The sequence below is a fragment of the Lethenteron reissneri genome, chromosome 65 (genome assembly GCF_015708825.2).
Source record: "Lethenteron reissneri isolate LAM-NWPU_2019-01 chromosome 65, ASM1570882v1, whole genome shotgun sequence".
Classification (NCBI taxonomy): Eukaryota; Metazoa; Chordata; class Hyperoartia; order Petromyzontiformes; family Petromyzontidae; genus Lethenteron; species Lethenteron reissneri.
In genome coordinates, this window is record NC_083843.1 from 2,152,585 (window position 1) to 2,172,945 (window position 20,361).

Consider the following 20,361-nt stretch of genomic DNA (forward strand, 5'->3'; position numbering starts at 1 on the left):
GACGACACAGGAAGTCCGTGACGATGACGAGACAACAGCGACAACGACGATCAGACAGTGACAACAAGAAGGCAGCGACGACGGCCCGGAGTTCCCACCAAAACAGCCTCGAACCTCATTCCTCGCCTCTCTTTTATTCCCAGCATGACCATTTCCCCGCCCCTGGTCCCAGCTTTCCTTCTAGAACTCTTTGTCAAGTTTGCAATCATTCCTTTTTCTCTCTCTATCCTATTGTCACCACTTGTCCCTTAGTGGACGCACTGTCTTTACATCACCTCCCCCCCCCCCTTCTTAAAAAATTAGCTGTCTCGGCGAACAACAATTTTTAGAAGCAACTTGCGTCAGGGCAGCTACATTTTCCCGACGCCCGACAATCACAATCTTAAGGGTCTACTCTAAGGGGTGAGCAGTGTGATCCTACTCACCTGACAGCAACAACAACAATAACCAAAACAACAATAACAATAACACACTTCCACATTGCTCGAGGGGACACTTCCATCATTTGTGGGTTGGGCGTGTAGCTTACTAGCACAACCTTGCACATTTGACTGGGTTCTCGATGCCAGTCCCTCGCCCATGAAGGAATCTCGTGTCTTCCCGGGCGTCAATGGTTCGCACAACCGCCTTGAAGGGTTAAGCTCATCCCTGGCTTCTTATGAATAATTTTACCGGGCTCCAGGCACCGGTCCCTCACACGTGGCAGATCCTTGAGACACCCATGACCTCAGGAGCTTGGAAAATATGGGCGGCACAGCACATTTTTTTTGGCATACGGTTTCCTTGGCTGAGCGCCCCAGCACGTTGGACACACCAGATATCGGCTGGACAGGACATGGGGATGAACTGTCTGGGTGGGGATGGACATAAGTTTTGAGGTGGGACAGTTGGACAAACCAACGGTGACGCCCTGTCTGTATTCGTACACACTGCGGCCGTTTCACTTCTGTGACCTACAGTGGACCCCACCATGGGCGGTGCAACTTGGGGGACATATCCGCTGTAACCTGTGGGCAATACAACCATGCCCTGTCCCGACCACCCGTGTAAGCACGTGTTCCCGCCATCTGTGTTCTTTTCATTAGCGGCTTGCGCTCTGGTAGTGTTTTCCTTGGCTGCCTCGCGCGCCCCTGACACATGACTCAGCATAACCTGCAGAGGTCCGGGAATGGATGTTTTCTTCTTCCCTGAGGCCGTACCCAATTGAGCCTCTATGGATGGTTCATTCTCTCACCCGTACATGAGAAAAAAAGGGGAGAATCCCATAGAGGCGTGTGGGGCCATTCTATATGCCACAAGGACTCCCAAATTTGTTTTTACCTCACTAACCACTTTGCAGAGCATATATGTTAATCCTTTTCGTGTCTAATGCATCACACACTTCACGCAGCAGTTTGAATGAAAATTTTCACCCCTGGTCAGTTAGAAGCTGCTCAGGGGCACCCTTGTCCAATACGTAGCAGTGGAGGAATGCCTCTGCGATGGATGCAGCTGTTTGGTCAGGCAACGGCCAAGCCATAGCCAACCGGGTAAAATATTCTACCCCAACCAAAATAAACCTGTTTCCTTTTTGTGAACATGGAAAAGGTCCCAGGATGTATAGTGCCACCAATTCATTGATTCTGGACACCGTAAGGGACTGTAACGGGGGGCTGAGATTTTTTCAACGGGGGCTTTTGGCGCGCACATTCCATACAACCGGCAACAAAATAGTGGACATTATTTGACAACCCTTGGCCTAAAAAAATCTTCTTGCAAGGTCAGTATAGTGTTTTCCGACGGTCGAGGTGCATCAGCTTAATTTTGTGTACCGCTCGCGTCAGCTTACCCCGCAGAGAAGTGGGGACCACCAGGTGCTGACCTCGTCCCATCTCATCAATAGCCCTGCTTGGAGAACAACCCGTGAGACTCCCGTGGAGATGGGGTTGTCGCGATTTGCTTCCACGCGGCGCCGCAAAGTTAACAGAGAGCTGTCCTTCATTTTCAGTTGTCCCCATTCTACCAGCGTGAGCCCCAAAGTGTTATCCGTAGGTGGAACCACCCCGGCTGGCTCTGCATCACCCAGCACAGCCACGACCCTTGGCAACCTCGCTGCAGGAGGCTTACAGTCCCGCAACCGACGCACATGTACATCCTTCTTCCGGAGGCAACCGAGATAATGCATCCACGTTGCAGTGCCTCAAGCCTTTGATAGACAACACGGAAGAAATACTCTTGGAGTATCTCTAGCCAGCATGAGAGCTGAGTAGAAGGCTGGTCCACTCGTAGGGAGTACTGCAGGGCTGCATGGTCCATGTGAATTACGACCTCCCTGCCATATAGGTACAGCTGTCGCGAACTGTGGAACGAACCGTCGGTAGTGAGAGGCAAATCTAACAAAACTGCGCACCTCACCCACCGACTTGGGGGTTGGCCAGCCGCGTTTTGTCTGGACCTGTAGCTATGCCAAAAGCACTTACAATCTGGCCCAAATATCGTACCAAGATTTGTAACAGGTGACATTTTGCAGGCGTCAATTTCAGATTATCAGAACCTGTTTTAGAGAATACCGCAACCATTGCAAATGCTCCTCGAACGTGCGATCAAATACAATAACATCATCCAAATAAATGAGGCACGAATTCCATTGCAGTCCTGCTAGGACTAACTCCATAAGCCTCTGAAATGTGGCCAGTGCCAAATGTAATTCCATGGGGAGACAATTGAATTGGTAGAGCCCTTGAGGTGTTCTAAATGCAGTTTTTGGTTTTGACAATTCGTCCAAGGGCAGCTGCCAAAACCCTGACAGTAAATCCAATCTAGGATAAAAACACACGCCCGACAATGCATCCAGGGAATCGTCTGCATCTGCCACTGAGACGTTGTTCAATTCTCGGAAATTTATGCAAAATCTTAGACTTTCGTCCGGCTTTTTAACCAATACCAGGGCCTCCCCAAGGGCTTGTTGATGGTGAGATTATATAAGCTGCCAACATATCTTCTACCGCCAGCTGTACATTTTCCTTTTCGACAAGATTCTACCAATATGAGTTCTGTCGAATAGGAGCAGCATTACCCGTATCAATGTGCTGCAGCAGCGAAGTACGACAAATATTGAATTTGCTCTTGCTAAAAATGTATAAAAATTGTCATAGCAATGACCGCAATTTGTTCCGTTGTGCCTCAGATAAATTTTGGTTTCCCCGCACAATTCTTCTGCCCATTTTTCATACGACTCAACTCTCTCTTCCACTGTGCCTATGATGTCCACCCCAGTGAATTCAGCAGCCCCGCAACACGCAGCCGTCGTGTGAGCCAGTACCATACCCGCTTGGACCACCGCCAGTCTCAGTCCTACATTTAGGACCTGTAAAAACAGCTCCTGGCTCATCCGTAAAATCGTGTGAACACCCACCAGTGTTCGCCCACGGGTTGTGCTATCGTAGAGGGACCAACATTTGCATGCCTGGTGGAATCTCTATTGATTCCTTTACCAAGGCCAGAGCTGAAACGTTTGCAACCTTATTTTTACCCGGGGAGTTCAGAAAGAATAATCGCTGTCCTGATGGAATTTCGACACATCCTAAGTCTGTCAGAATCTTGGAGGGCATCTTACTAAAAAAAACAGCACCCAAGAGACACGGTACTGCTAGTGCTTTAGAAATCAAAACCGGTCCCAAAATGTATATTTCCCCAATCTTTACACTAGCTCCCACCTGCCCCACGATTTCCATGATCCCTTCATTAGCCGCAATACACGCATTTCCTACCGGCATAACGGGTTTTTGAAGTCAGGGGGATAAAATGGGAGCCTGGGGGCTGTTCAAACAGTTGTTCTTCAACATCTTGGCCGTCAAAACCCCCCTGCCCATCCTGCCTTCTTCAGCCGCTCCCAGCGTCCTTGTGACGACAGGAAGTGCCGCTACGAGGCAGTGTTAGGCAAGGCTTTCTCGTCCTCTTCACTCCGCCTCTCACAGCATCGGCGTGTGGGAAAGATACAATAATACAATTTTTAAAATAAGAAATGTAATCGTACGCAAATGGCATGACGCTTATATAATAGATTCTACAAGAAAAAATTTAGAATACAAATAATAATAATGTACACTAGTTGTATATAGCGTTATTCATACTCATTGCATCCCCCAACGCTGTATATTGATTAAATATTCGGACAAATCCTCTACGCAGCCACTACCATGCAAATTAAATATAATTATTTTTAAACAAATGGAAATTCGGCACCAAAACAAAAGGCACCAACAATAGCCATTGCTGAATGGTCCACCTCCTAGGCAAGTTTGGTGACTCCTTTAGGAAGGATATCAAAATAAAACTAACATTTAAAAAAAAATATAAAGGGTACAGTGTTGTTTGTGTTTAAAAGCAGAAGTTTCGTCACGTGTCAAAATGAAACTCACAAAATGAAGGTCAAATATTTTCTTCTGTCATTTATATAATATTATTTCCCTGCTGTAAAAGACGCTTTATATATGGCAACAATTACATTGATTAACATTTATAAAGTGGCAAATTTCATTCGTAGATCCCACCATGAAGCCCGTGTTTGGAAATCTGTAAATAGCCAAAACCTGCAGTGTGTACGGCAGGACTAGGCAGGGAGTAAAGTGTGGTTTGCGCACTCAGCCATCCACTCAACTACTCGCTCACCCATTCACCTCACCCCACTCACCCCACTCACCCCACCCACTCACCCCACCCATTCACCTCACTCAATCACCCCACCCACTCACTCCACTCATCCCACTCACTCACCTCACCTCACACACTCACCACACCTACTCACCCCACCCACTAAAACCACTCACTCACCCTACCTACTGAACTCCCCACCCCCCACTCACCGCTCCCACTCACCCCACTCACCCCTCTCACTCACCTCAATCACACGACTCACTCACTCCACTTATTTACTCACCCCAATCACCCCACTTACTCACCCATCCACGTACCCATCCACTCATTCCTCCACGCACTCACTCAACCACTCATAGCCAGGGTAAACGGCAAGTGCTCGGGGGTAAAGGCGAGGCAAATGCCAGTTTAAAGAGGGGAATTTTCAAAACAAAACTGACTCTGATTAGTAACGGTAAAGCGTTATTCCATAGTCTGGGAACTGCACATTAAAGCAACAGTCGTAACACTCATCCACTCACCCACCCACTCACTCACCCACGCAATCACTCACCCACCCACTCATCCAGCATCCCACTTATTGACCCACCCACTCACCCACCCACCTACTCATTTACCCACCCACTCACTCTCGCACCCCCCCCCCCCACCAACTCACCCACTAACCCACCCACCCACTCACTCACCCCCCACCCATTCACTCACCCACTCACCCACCCACTCACTCACCCATCCATCCACCAACCCACCCACTCACTCACGAACTCACCCACCCCCACCAACTCGCTCACTAACCCACTCACTCACTCACCCACCCACTCACCCCCCCCCCCCACCAACTCACTCACCCACTCACCCACCCACTCACTCACTCACTGATTCACCCATCCATCGACCTGTAATGAGAGCCTATGTCCGGCTCACGTGGTGATTGGCTCTGCCGGTCCTGCTCTACAGCCAATGGGGGGAGAGCCTGGGAGCATGGCCCCGGCGTGATCGAGGGATGTCAGCTAGGATGATTGGTTCTGCTACTCTTGGCCTCAGCCAATGGGAAGACAAGTCAGGGGCGTGGTCCCGGGAGTTGATGGAGGAATCTGGAACATTCAGCGCAGGCTAATAAGGATTGGCTGGAGCGTACCACGTGACCCAGGCATTCAATAAGGGAAGAGCCGAGGGACACGTGGTCAGACAAGGAACGAAGAAAGAGAGGGGCCACGCGCGAGCGGGGCTCCGAGTGCCATGTGGCGGTGCGTCTCTTGCAATTTGTCTGCCCACTTCCCGTTGCCTGCCAGCAACGGGGAGTGCTTGTGAACTGAGGAAAGTAAATAAAAGGACCGATTCCACAAGCCGTCTCCAGAGTGTTATTACATTGGTGTCAGAAGTTATTCTGGGATCGTTTGGACGATCTTCAAGATGTCCAAGCACCTCAGGAAGAAGAATCCACCCGACCCTCCATCGGAGGAAATTGTGGAGACGGACGAGGACGATCTGCTGGGAGCTACGGCTACTCTGCCTCCGGCTGCCGCTCTCCTCGACGCCGCTCATCGCCCACGGGAGGAAGAAGCAACCACCTCAAGGGCGGACGTAAGATGGTGGCTGATGGCGGAGCAGATCAAGTCACTCCGCGCGATTCTGCTCAATCTGGTGACGGCGGTCGCGTCCTCTACGGGCCTGGGTCGGCCGCCAGCGGTTCAGCTTAATGCCGAGGACCAGGATCTTCGGCGGGAAACGACGTCCGCCATTGCTCCTGCCACGTGGGGGGAGGCCTCCATCTTGGGCGGGGCGGTGACGACGGAGCCGTTGGACGCCATCTTGCACGAGGCTGCCACCACGCGGCCGCCGGACGCCATTTTGACGGAGACGCGCAGAACGCGGGAACCGCAATTGGAGACGCTCGAGGTGTCTGCTTGCCACCGCGGACATCGGCTTCCACAGATTAAGGAATTTATCGCCGGGGGCGATTGGCGTACTTTTACGTGGTGCTTCGAGTCGGCCTTCAGATCCGTGCGATGGACGGAGGCGGAGGCGCTCAAAGCGCTGCCCTCGCTGCTGGACGATGTTTCCCTGGCGGTCTTCCGATCCATCCTGGCGTCCAAGAAGAAGACTCTTCGTGATGCTTTCGCAGAAATGGCGGAGTTTTGCGACCCGCCGACGGCAGCCACGAGAAAATTTATGTCACGTCGTCGAGGATCAGAGGAGTCGCCTTTGGCTTACCGGGGGGCGCTTGTGGCATTGGCCATGGCCGCTTACCCCGACGCGATGGCTGATCACCTCGATCCTCTCATCCTTTCCCATATGCTGGAGCTGTCCCAGGAACTCAACATCTCGCTGCCGGTATGCGGCCACAAACCGCTTACATCGCGATGGGTGGCGCACTGCTTGGACGCTAAATTTAACATCAAGCGCTGTAATCAGATGGCGGCATGGACGGGGAAACCCGAAATCGACGGCCCACCTTTAGGGTGGTCTCTACGACGGGTCGTCCACTGCTCTGACGACTCCGGCGACGACGAGGTGGTGGCTGCTGTTCCACACTGGATTCCGAGATGGCGGCTGCTTGACCAGCGTCGTGACTACGCAAGCCGACCACGTGCGGGGGCCGGGTCGACCGACCACCGGCCGACGACGGCCACGTGCTTCAAGTGTGGCCGACGAGGCCATTTTGCCCGCGACTGCCGCTGCCGACCTCTGCCTTCGCCGCTTCCGCCGAGTGGGCCTCCATCTCCTCCACCGGGCGCGGAGCCGCGACACCCTCGGGCGAGTCGGCACAAATCGGACACCCAGCAGGTCGTGTCACATCATTCATCCACTCGCACATATAGTTGCACTTCCAATGATAATTGTGATTCTTCTGTGTCATTACCACGCTCTACTACACAATGGAAAAAATTGGCTCGTAGGGTTATGGCTGCGGCGTCGGGTTCGTCGACGGTACGGTGTACCATCGAGGGCATCGACGTCTGTATTTTGGTGGACACTGGCGCGTCTGCCACCATCATTTCCGATGTTATTTTTCATCTTTTGTCTATTCCCACGTCGCGAATTCGCCAGGTTAATGACGCGTGTGTAGCCGCAAATGGAGGTAGCATGGGTATTTTCGGTCAAGTCGATGTGCGTATTGCTATCGGTAATATTACCGCCAAAGGATCGGTGTTGATCTCGCGCTCACTGGCCGTCCCATGCTTATTAGGCACCGATTTATTGCGCCGCATGCCACTTAAGATACTGGTCGACCAGGATTGTTTAGAAATGCCGGGGGGTCGTAGGATGTCGTTCCTGCCTTCCCTGCTGGCCTGTTCGCCACTGGGTAACGCAGTTAACGCCATGGTCGCTGCTACAGTAGAAGTTCCATCAGGCTCACAAATGCTTATCCTGCTGCGTTACCGTAAACCCCTTCAGGTTAAGGACGGTGCGATGGGTGTGCTATTATCCCCGTCGAATTCGGTGGCTAAATCTTTTTCCTTGGTGGCAGCCCAAACGATCGTACATTTTGTCCGACTGTACCAGCCCTACCTGTATGGGAGGAAATTCCTCGTTCGCACTGATAACGCGGCTTTGCAATACTCGTTTAAAATTGGACCAACCATCAGGCCAATTGGCTCGGTGGATGGAATCGTTACGGGAATTTTCCTTCAATATCACGTACCGCAAGGGTGCTCGCCACGCCAATGCGGACGCGCTCTCCAGGTTACCAATCATTCCCCCGTGTGCTTGTCTGACGGGTATGCACCGCTGTGCAGCGCCGCCTACCTCGCCTTGTCCGGTTATGGGAGCGATGTCGAACGAGGACAGCCAGGAGGTACCAGTGGGCACTGATGATACCCTGCGGCTGCCGCACTCCGTGTGGCTACGCGAGCAGGAGGCCAATGCCTCTCTGGCTCCGATGCGGAAACCGAGAGCTCATTTGGCGGGATGGAAATGGCAGATGTTCCGGGGCCGGGCGGGACTATTGATGTGTACTGATAGATTGTTTGGCCGATCACGCCTGGTCGTGCCTACATCCCTTCGCCATGACCTGCTCCGCTCTCTGCACGCTGACAAATTAATGCGCCTCGGCGTACAGAAGACTTTGGCCGCAATGCAGAAAGATTTATTTTGGCCCGGCATGACGGCAGACGTTAAAGACTTTGTCCGGTCATGCCATGATTGTGCGAAGAGGAAACCGCCTCGGAAACATTGTGCCGCCACTAGTTCCATTGGGGTATCCCGTATCAATGAATTAGTCGCTCTGGACATCCTGGGGCCGTTCCCTCCATTAGCTAGGGGCAACAAATACCATCTGGTCGGGGTAGAATATTTTTCTTGATGCCCTATGGCCTGGCCTCTACCTGACCAAACGGCCCCGTCCATCACCGATGCTTTCTTGAATGGTTATATCATGGAAAAAGGAGCACCCGAGAGGCTACTCGCAGATCAGGGACGTAACTTCTCCAAATTGCTCAAGGAGGTTTGCGATGCGATGGGCACCAAAAAAATTCGCACTTCCCCTTACCATCCGCAAACGGATGGCATGGTGGAACGATTTAACTGCACCCTTTTGGCTATGCTTTGTCACACGGTGAGTGAAAAACAGACCGATTGGGACTTGCACATACCGTGCGTCCTAGCGGCCTACCGCATGGTTCCGCACGCGTCCACGGGATATTCGCCATTTTTCCTGATCTATGGTCGTGAGAATGCACCCCCCATTGATGTGCAACTGGGTACGCCGAGTAAACAACCATCCCTTTCCTTGCCTGATCACGTACAGGACTCGTTTGCATGGGTTACAGAGGCGCGAGAGGCCGCCAGATGTGCGTCGGCCCGTACGCAGGCAAGGAACGAGAGGTGTGCGCGTCGATCGCGTACTCACATGCCCTGGTCGGTGGGCGATCTGGCATGGCTCCACTGCCCTCAGGTGCCAGCGGGCACATCCCCTAAACTGCACAGGCCTTGGCGGGGGCCTGTGACGTTGGTGGACATTCGGAACCCACAGAGTGTTCGCGTCCAATACGGAAAACGTCGGTGGTACGTCCATTCGTCGCGACTCAAACCCTACATTGACCCGCGTGCCGACCCCTCATCTCCACTTGTTGACCTGCCGGGGTCTGCTGTGCCGAATATGCCGCTTGCCTCTCCCGTTGATCCCCAGCGGGACTGTGTTGTGCCACCCGCAGATGAACAGGTTTTGAGGGCTGATGAGACCCCCGCCATCCCTCCTCCAATGGGACCTACCCCAGATACGACCGAAACCGAACATTCTCCTTCTTCTTCTTCTTCTTCACGTCAACCACTTCCTGCAGATCCGGCGGCAAGGCGACCATGTGCAGGAAGCAGAGAGGGTCCCGCGGCGCATACACGGTCGAAATCTCTTCCGTTTCGATAGCATTGATTGCCTTGCAGTCCCTTCCCTGTTGTTACTGCACTGCAGGGGCGCCCTAATGTATGTCTGTTGTTCATGGGTGATTTTGTTTTTGTTTCGGCGCGTAGACGCCTGTTTCACCCCTTTCCTTGTTAATGCGTCTTAGACGCCCTAATAAGCATCTTTATGGGATCGGCGTATCACCCTTTTCCCAGCCGAGACGGCTGACTTTTCACTGGGGGGGGGGGGGGGGGGAGATGTAATGAGAACCTATGTCCGGCTCACGTGGTGATTGGCTCTGCCGGTCCTGCTCTAAAGCCAATGGGGGGAGAGCCTGGGAGCATGGCCCTGGCGTGATCGAGGGATGTCAGCTAGGATGATTGGTTCTGCTACTCTTGGCCTCAGCCAATAGGAAGACAAGTCAGGGGCGTGGTCCCGGGAGTTGATGGAGAAATCTGGAACATTCAGCGCAGGCTATTAAGGATTGGCTGCAGCGTACCACGTGACCCAGGCATTAAATAAGGGAAGAACCGAGGGACACGTGGTCAGACAAGGAACGAAGAGAGAGAGGGGCCACGCGCGAGTGGGGCTCCGAGTGCGGCTCCCAGTGCCACGTGGCGGTGCGTCTCTTGCAATCTGTCTGCCCACTTCCCATTGCCTGCCAGCAACGGGGAGTGGTTGTGAACTGAGGAAAGTAAATAAAAGGACCGATTCCACAAGCCGTCTCCAGAGTGTTATTACACACCCACCCACTCACTCACTCACCCACTCAGTCACTCACTAACTATCCTACCCACTCAGTCACTCACCCACTCACTTACTCACTCACTAACTTGCTCACCCACTCACTCACTCACCCATCCACCCACTCACTCACTCACCCACCCACCCGCTCACTCACCCACCCACTCACTCACCCACCCACTCACTCACACACACACACTCACTCACCCCCCCCCCCCCACCAACTCACTTACCCACCCACTCACTCACTAACTCACCCACCCACTCACTCACTCACTCACCCACTTACTCACCCACCCACCCACTCACTCACCCACTTGCTCACTCACTCACCCACCCACCCACTCGCCCACCCATCCACCAACTCACTCACCCACCCACTCATTCACCCACCCACCCACTCACTCACCCAGTCATCCACTCATTCACTCACCCATTCACTCATTCACCCACTCACTCACTCATTCACTCACTCACCCACTCACTTATCCACCCATCCACTCACTCACGCAACCACTCACTAACATAACCACCCACTCACTCACCCACCCACCCACTTATCCACCCACCCACTCACTCACTCACCCACCCATCCACTCACTCACGCACCCACCCACTCACTCACCCACTCACTCACCCCCTCACCCACTCACTCACTCAACCACCCACCCACTCACTAACACAACCACCCACTCATTCACCCTCCCACTCACTCATCCACCCACTCACCAACTCACTCACTCACTCACCCACCCACTCACCCATCCACTTACTCACTCACCCACTCCCCCGCTCACATCGCTCGCTCACCTCACTCATCCACCCACCCAAAAGCCCCGATTACCCCAGGAAGAGAGCCTTGACATCGGTATCCTTAGGAGGCAAGCCGTAGACCTCGGGAATCTCGTTGGTGTATTAACACGGATCAGTCCCTGTAAAGATTGCGGGTCTAACCCATGGTGTGGCTTTTACAGGGTAGTCCAGATGTCTTTTGACCCCCAAACAAATGAGCCTCACATTATTGTCATTTGCATATTAATTTATATTTTAAATAAACCTTCCTTTAAACATATTACATTTCAGAAAATGTAATAGGGGTCACAATACATCTGGCCCACCCTGCCAAAACATCAGCACTTGCAATGCAACGACGACCGGAGTGGTGTTGGTCAAGTATGAAGTGTTGAGACTCGAGGTCACTGGAGCGGCCACAGCAAATTTTGTTAATATCAAGTACTTTATTTATTTATTTTAAATAATGTAAAATGTATCCTTAAAACAGCTTAAAATATAGGAATGAGCTACCCAGCCGAGCCCAAGGCACCAGCTAACCCATCTCCCAAGAAGGTTCTGGATTACGGGCTCAGCGCCCATTCTCGGCGGGAAATCCTTCCTTAATCAATTATTCCTTGATTAGATCCAGCTGTTCCCCAATTACCTCACTTCCTGGGGAGTCACCATACTGCCCAAGCAATCATCCTGGGTTGGACAGAGCGGCTCACCCCTACAATCCCACATCAAGACACCCAACCCCCAGCCATCTTCACACCATCACGCAAACTCTGCTCATCCTCACAGCAGCTGCTTTTGGCTCGTATTCCAACAGAGACGGACAATGCATCGCGCGCTTTTAGATGCGCTTCTGGGGCCGTCTGGAACGCTCTTCCCCCCGATATTTGAACGCCACTGCAGTTTTGCACTTTTAAATGCTCTATATTGGAAACTCATTTTTTTAATTGCTTTTTGTGTTTAGTTTGTTGTCTTGCATCTGCATCCCCAGTTAGCATAGTCGGCTACTTACGATGCAAAATAATTTCAACATACATCCGTTCAATGAATTAAACCCAAAGAGACCCACCAACCCACTCATTCTCCCACTCTATACGTGCCACAGGAGTTAAGTATGGCTAGGGTCTGCTTAGGCATCTACCATTGTTTGCTGTAGTTACACCGTTGCTGTGCATTAAACGAGGGAGTTAAATGTGTTGACTGTTTTATTTGTGGATGTTACAGCTTTACCCTGTGATGGATTGTTGTATATGTCGGATTATGAAATTTTGAAAAAATAATATAAAATTAAAAAAATTGGAGAAATGTGTAAATCACGTAAATTATTCTAATTTGTAATTATATGCATAAATTATGATAATCACGGAGATACTCACATTAATTTATGCGAATGCTTGCGATTATGTTAATGTGTGCAGTTATGATAATTAGGCTTAGCTTTGTTATCCAGAGATGTATCAATCAGGATAAAACGATTATCTTTGATTAAACATTTACTGATTATCTTAGTGTGTTTTATGTTATATTAGGTCTCCAAATTCATATCTCAACGCAGGATACAGTTCTTATAAATAAGAGTTTTGCATGGACTTGGAAAGAAACACTCGACCACTCTTGTGTTAAGCAATTTTAATTCTAAATAAGCATATGACACTCTAATATGATATTCATACGAAAGGCAATAATCAAATTATTATATCCCGAGGGCAAAAGTATACGTCAGATTAATATGCAAGATTATGCAATTAACGAAAATAAATGACTAAAACACTTCTTATTCATGTAACTCGATGGGCAGCAACTGCTTTTCATGATCAGTTGATATCGAACGCACCACCTTGAAATGGCAACCCTTTTTGAAACACAAAGATAACTTTTTGAAATAGTCTTATTCGTGTGCGTGTTGTGGGTGCGTTGTCCCCTTGGCAAATTAATTAATTATTATTTTTAGAGCCGAGAGTTGTGTCGTTAGCTTGCGGAGGTGGGGGAGGGGTATACCACCAGCAGCAGCTTCCTGCCCTGCTCCCTCGCTCGGGCGTGCCTCTGCTCTTTTGCTCACTCTCTCTCCACTGCTAGATGAGTGGCGTCGGCACGACGCTCGCCGTCGTGGTGCGCGATGATTCCGTCGTCGGATAGCGAGCAGCTCCTCCACTGCTGGATGATGAGTCGGTTCTCAGCGGGTGCTGGTCGATGTGTGTGTGTATTAAACACACGGCCCATTCGATGGCGCTCTTCCGCACGGGCGGCCGATCAGGCTCTTTCCACTGCTCCGTTCTCTCTGACGATGCACGATGGCTCTCGTCGCTCATCCACTGCTGCTGGTCCTCTGCGATGCTCGTTTGGTCGATGTTTGGCGATTTCCGCCCTTTTCTCCAGGTTGATTGCTTGTTATCACTCGTCACTCTCTCTCATTTTCTCCGTGCTCTCTCCTTGATCGTGCAGCTGCCAGCTTCACACGGACACCCGCTGATGCTTCTACTGCCCTCACTTCAGGCTGCGTTGGCTCAGGCTCTGGACGACGCGGCTGTGCGCGCTCACCGGCTTGGAGTGCTCTGGCGATGAACGATGCTCTCGTTCGTTGCTGGGTTGACGTTGGGTTGACGTTGGGTGTCTTCGCTGGCTCGAGAATGATAAGTGAAATCTCCGTCAGTTTCACTCGCACCTAGGCGGCTCGGTGTAGCGATTCTTTTTCGGTGGTGCAGACCTCGGCTTGGCTTAGCACGTCGCTACTCAGCAAGCATCGCCATTCTGGGTTATGAGAGAGCTCCTCCGTTGGAGATGATGAGCTGAGCCCCGGTGATGAGCTGAGCTCCGATGATCTCTGGCGCTGTTGCTGGCGCTCACTCAATTGAGTAGTTTGTGAATCGTATACGCACACCTCTTAAACAACTGTGAAGGCTTAGTACAAGACCACTAGCCGCAATCCTTGACTTTGCGAGCGTATCAACATATCAGGGTAACTGTAGCATAACTTTCAGCGATACTCTTGTCGACTCATGCCGAACCCAACTCTCAAACACCCATCGTTACTGCTCTTTGCGAGACATAACACCCATGATATATCGGTGCCCGGCGCACTCACGACGGCACGACAAGCCCGAGCAAGGCTGAAGCAAGACTGACTATCTGTGTATCGTGTACGTACTTAGAAAAAAATCTACTCCCCTCTCTCTCTGTTCACAAAAGCCCAACTCTCTTTGATGTAGCTTGCCGTGGGGAGGGGAGTGGTATGTGTTGTTCCATTTTATTGGGGTGATAATTGGCTTCCTCGCCAACAAAGGACTTTGCTCCAAATGGTCTCCACCTTCCCTCGCTCTGGGCGTTACCTCTGTCTCACAGAACTTTTTAATTTTTTCGTTTTCTGTTTGGAAGTTAAAATTAGACTCACTTTACTCCTTATAGTATTGTAATTTGATTGTAAGTGATTCAAGGTATGGTGTAGCCGTGTTCGCAGTATTTCCATCGTGGTTTGATTTCTTTATTGGGACATGTTATTTGCTTGTGTGTGCAAATCTTGCTATCCGTGCTGCGGGAATACAAAGGCGGCTGGGAGGATTTCTCTTGTGGGATACATTTATCTTGGGGTGTATGCCTGATTTATTTGCCCTTAATTCTTCTAGGAGATCATTGGTCTAATATTTCATACTTATTATTTGGTTTGTGTTTATTCAAGATTTGTGACTTAGCCTGTTATTACTACGTATTTCGTAGGGTTTTATTAAGGGAGCTAAAAAAATTAATGTCTCGTGGCGCCTAGTGCCTGTATTGTGTGGAGGCCTTTTGAAGTGGAGGTGATTGTTTTAACCCCATTTGCGATTTCCCCCCCCCCCCTCTATCTCTGTTTGTGTTTTTATGGTTCATCTCCTGCCCTCTGGCCTTGTTGCTAGCGTGTCCGAGCAGCTGCTCGCGGGGGTGGGGAAATGGGTGTTTGCGCTTCCGAGTGACCATGTGAACCAAAATATTATTGGCCGAATTATAATAAATTTTTGGAAAAAGGGGCATATACACAACAGTATCCATCTCCACCAAGTTGTGAAGGCCACGCTCATTTAACGTATAAAGTTCAGAAGATCGACTGCGTTTATGAGCCAGGGTTCACGTGTATTGAGGCCAGCTCGTTCACTGCAGCGTAGTACTTGTGGAATTACAGAGGCTTCGTAGCAAACGCCTTAATTTCAAATAAATATTTATTGAATTTGGAATTGTCATAACAGTACATTCAACATGCACATTGTGTTTAAAGCCATTTACAAAAACAACAGGATTAACATGTTATTATTATGACATTAATGATAAAAAGGGATATATAAAGCCTTTAACTGTTAATATATGGTTATCGTTTTTGATTAAAAAAAAATCGAATATATATTTTTTTTAAAAGACGTAATAGCCATTTATATGTTTACCATGACACCACACCCAAATGTCATTTTCCGACGTTCTGTGATGTCGTAAAAGTGGCACAATGACAATTCCAAATCACATTAACACGTCCTTGAAATCAAGGCTTTTTTAGGGAAGAGGTGCCTCTTTCCCTAAAAAAGCCTTGATTTCAAGGACGTGTTAGTTGCGTTAAAGGCCACACACAAAAATAACAGGAATAAAATGTGGTCTGTTTTATAACATTGATTATAAAAAAGGAAAAAAAAACAGGAAAAATGATGGCCTTTAACTGAAATAAGGGTTTATGACTAAAAACATCTAATATCTAGCGTTTTTTTTAAATACCTAATCGTCATTTATAATCAGCCACTGCACCTGTTATATTTCTGCCTTCTATGTGATATAGTGAAAGTTGCAAAATCGACACCCCTTCCCCTAAATAATTTTAGTATATATTGTTTTATTATCCTTCCACTGGCTACCAAACCATATAACCGCCACATAGATAATAATGTAATTATTTTCCTTCGTCGCCAAGCCCCTGGTACCTGGGTAACCTGTCCTCCATTACCCGTGCGTGCACCACAATCACAATCCTGGACATTAATTACATGCAATGTTTATTGCTTAGTGCTGATGGCACTTTCTTGTGTAGTGGTGATACGCGCTGGCAGTAGGGATCGTGTGGCAGCGCGTGGTGATTGGCTGTGTATTGGTGATGCGCGCTGGCAGTGAGGGATCGTGTGGCAGCGCGTGGTGATTGGCTATGTGGTGGTGACACGCGCTGGCAAAAGGGATCGTGTGGCAGCGCGTGGTGATTGGTCAACTAGAGTGGGTGCTCACATCGCGGTCCGCATAGGCTCCGCCCCCTCGGGAGCGGAGGACTATGAAAGGCGATGCGCGCGGGCGCTCGGAGTTGGTAACCAGTGAAGACGGAAAACAGAGGAGGAAGAGATAGGGCCCTGAGACCCCTAGCCCCGCTGTCCTTGTAAGGGCCGGGACCCTGTGTGGCTCAGAGGCGGGACCTTGGGACCCGCGGCCGGACGTCCTTGTGAGGGCCGGGCTGCGGGACCCAGTGGTCGTGATCCATACCCCGGCTGGGGTGGGTCTGTGAGTTCCCCTGGAAGCTACCTGGCTGGAGAGCCCGTGTGTGTTTAGCCGGGTGGAACGTGTAGCATGAGCTGTAGTTGACCACACGTGTTATTGTGGCTACGGAAAGTGTTAATAAAGTGTGCTACCCGTCAAGTGGTCTCCCGCCGTAATTTACAATATTACAACTGGCGTCAGAAGTGAAACAGTCTTCCAGCCATGGATACCAGGAAGACTCATCAGACTCACGAGCGTGACCGGGAGGAAAACCACGACGACTCGGGCCAGCAGGCATCGGGGGGAGAAGAGGAGGAGATGCTGGCGCCACAGGACCCCTCATGGGCGCCCAACGAGCCGCTGGGGTCCGATGCCGGACTCCGCGACGCGCACTCCCGCCTGGCAGAGCTGCTACTCGCCGCGGCGTCCATCCTAGCGGAGATCACCACGTCTGGAGGAGGGAGAACGTCGACGGACATCGAAAGGGGTCGCGTTGCAGATTCCCGCCAAAATGTGCTTCACACGAATGACTTTGAAAATCCCGCCATTTCTACCGAGCGGCCGTCTATTGGCGGGAATCGCGAGCAACACGTGGCAGGGGTCCTCCAATCTCTGCCGCTCACGTCATCAGCGTGCGCTACGTGCCGCCATCAGCCACCCGTCATAGGGGCCGCCATTTCTCCTATCGACGGTGCGGCGCGGGAAAATTACGAGGCGGAGGACGACATTATTTTCCAGCAGCGTCTTCCCGCGTTAACGGCTTTCAAGGCGGAAGGGGGTGACTGGGGCACATTCCAGCGAAGATTTCTCGCCCATCAAGATATGTCGGCCTGGTCCGACGCTACGGCGCTACGGGCACTGCCTGCGATGCTGGACGACAACGCGCTCGCGGCCTTCAGGTCCGCCCCGAGATCGGCCCGCTCCACGCTCAAGACCGCGCTGGGCCTCATGGCCAAGGTGTACGGACCACCTTCGGCCTGCCGCCACCAATTTTACGAGCGACGGAAGGCAGACACGGAGACCGCGCTCGCCTACCGCACGGCGTTGTTGGCTCTTGCGGACGCCGCATTCCCTCGTATGGACGAGGAGGGGCAGGACGCTATGGTTTTGGAACAACTGCTGAAGTTGGCTCAGGACCTGGGGGTCCCCATCAACACAGCCGACGAGGTGGACATATGTTCGTTGCGTGTTGCGACGAGCATCCAGGCGCACGAGGTCCTGAAGCGGAAACAGGTGGTCGTCTGCGCTTCTGCCGCGGTCTCAGCTCCGGCCCCGGTGGACACCGAGCCCCAAGTCATTCGCCCACGGGAGGAGGCGTTCGCTGCAGCACGACCAGGGGATTGGAGGTCGGGGGGTCGTTCGCCTCTGCGATCGACCCGCAAGCTGGAGCAACGGAGACCTCCGACGTCCCTCGTCACGTGCTACAACTGCGGCCTTTGGGGCCACGTGGCGTCCGGGTGCCGCGCTCCACGTCAGTGCGCCACGGGACCTCGGCTGGACGACGACCAAGGCCCCAAGACGTCCCAACTACCCCCGGCAAGTCGCGGCACTTCACATACTCGGTCTACATACACGACACACATGGGCCGCCGCTTTGCGGCGGAGGAGGTGCGATTGGGGGCCGGGGATTCGGTTTGGAAAGGGGGGTTCGTACGGGGCCCGGGGGAAATTAAATGGTCCGAGTTGGGCCACAGAATAGTGGCTGCGTCGGCCGGCTCGTCTGTCGTTACGGGATTCATAGACAGTATCGAGGTCAGGGTGTTGGTGGACACGGGTGCGTCGGCGACTATCATTTCCGATCTCATTTCATTCTCCCCGTCCAATGTCGGCCTCTGCTCCCGGTGGACGTGCCATGTTATGCGGCAAATGGGGGCTCGTTGGGCATTGTCGGTCAGATTCGGGCGAGTATTTGCATAGGGGATACTAAATTGGCGGGACCTGTTTTGGTCTCCTCTTCCCTAGCGGTTCCTTGTCTGTTGGGTACAGACTTTTTGGCTAAGATGCCCATTAAAATTCCAGTTGATCAAGGTTGTATTGAGTTGCCATCGGGTCGCCGTATTTCCTTTTTGTCTAACCCTACTGAAATGCGGACGGCTTGTGCGACGATCCAAGCGCTAGCGACCCATACGGTGCACGTGCCCCCGGGTTCGCAGATGTTGGTACCCCTCCGGTTGCGGAAGCCATTAGGTCGGGAGACTGCGGGACAAGGCATGCTTTTGGGTCCGTCGAATAGAGCTGTCGGGGGTCTGGATTTGGCGGTGGCTCAAACGTTGGTTCGGGCTGACGGGGACCCGTTCGTTATGGTTTTGAACGCTGGTTCGCGGCCGGCCGTTATTCCGCAGGGCACCGTGCTTGCTCACGCGGCACGGGTCCCTGTGGAAGAGCAGCTTATTGCGCATGTTGATCCCGTCCCGGCGCAGAAGATTCAATCAGGTGAGGACCTGGAATGGTTGGACTCGCTGTGTGCGGGCTCCAGTGATTTGTCGAGGGTGCAATTGGGTGCGCTGCGCGCTCTGCTGATCGAATTCTCCGATGTGTTCAGCAAGCACAAATATGATATTGGGTGCACGGACCTGTTACGCCACCACATTGAAACAGGTGATGCGGCACCAGTCCGGCAGAATCCCTTCCGGCTGAGTCCTGCCGAGAAGGAACACGTTCAATCGGCCGTCAATGACATGCTGACTGCCGACATCATTTCGCCCTCATCCAGTCCATGGGGAGCACCTATCGTTCTGGTTAAAAAGCAAGACGGGTCCCTTGCGTTTTTGTGTAGATTTCCGTCGCCTTAATAAGATCTCTGTGGCTGACGCGTATCCGCTCCCCAGATTGGATGAGTCACTGAACGCATTATCCGGGGCGCGGTATTTTTCTACACTTGACTTACTGTCGGGATTCTGGCAATTACCACTCGACGATGAGTCTAAACCTAAGACCGCATTCCGAACCCCAGGGGGCCTGTTCCAGTTTAATCGCTTGCCCATGGGACTCCATTCCGCTCCCGCGACGTTTCAGCACCTTATGGAATTGGTTTTGTCGGGTCTGCAATGGGATACTTGCTTGATTTACCTTGATGATGTCATTGTTTTCAGTAGAACTTTCGAGGAACACCTCCAGCGATTAAGGGGGGTGTTCTTGCGGATGCGATCGGCTAAGTTGAAGTTTAAACCGGCTAAATGCCACCTGCTTCGGAAATCCGTAAGGTACTTGGGCCACGTTGTCGACTCTTCGGGGATCTCCACCGATCCCGCGAAGACGAACTGTGTCAGTTCATGGCCGACGCCCACGTCGGTTTCTGAGGTCCGCAGTTTCATTGGATTTGCTTCCTACTACCGCCGATTCATTGAGCATTTCGCCACCATTGCCAAACCCTTGCATGCTCT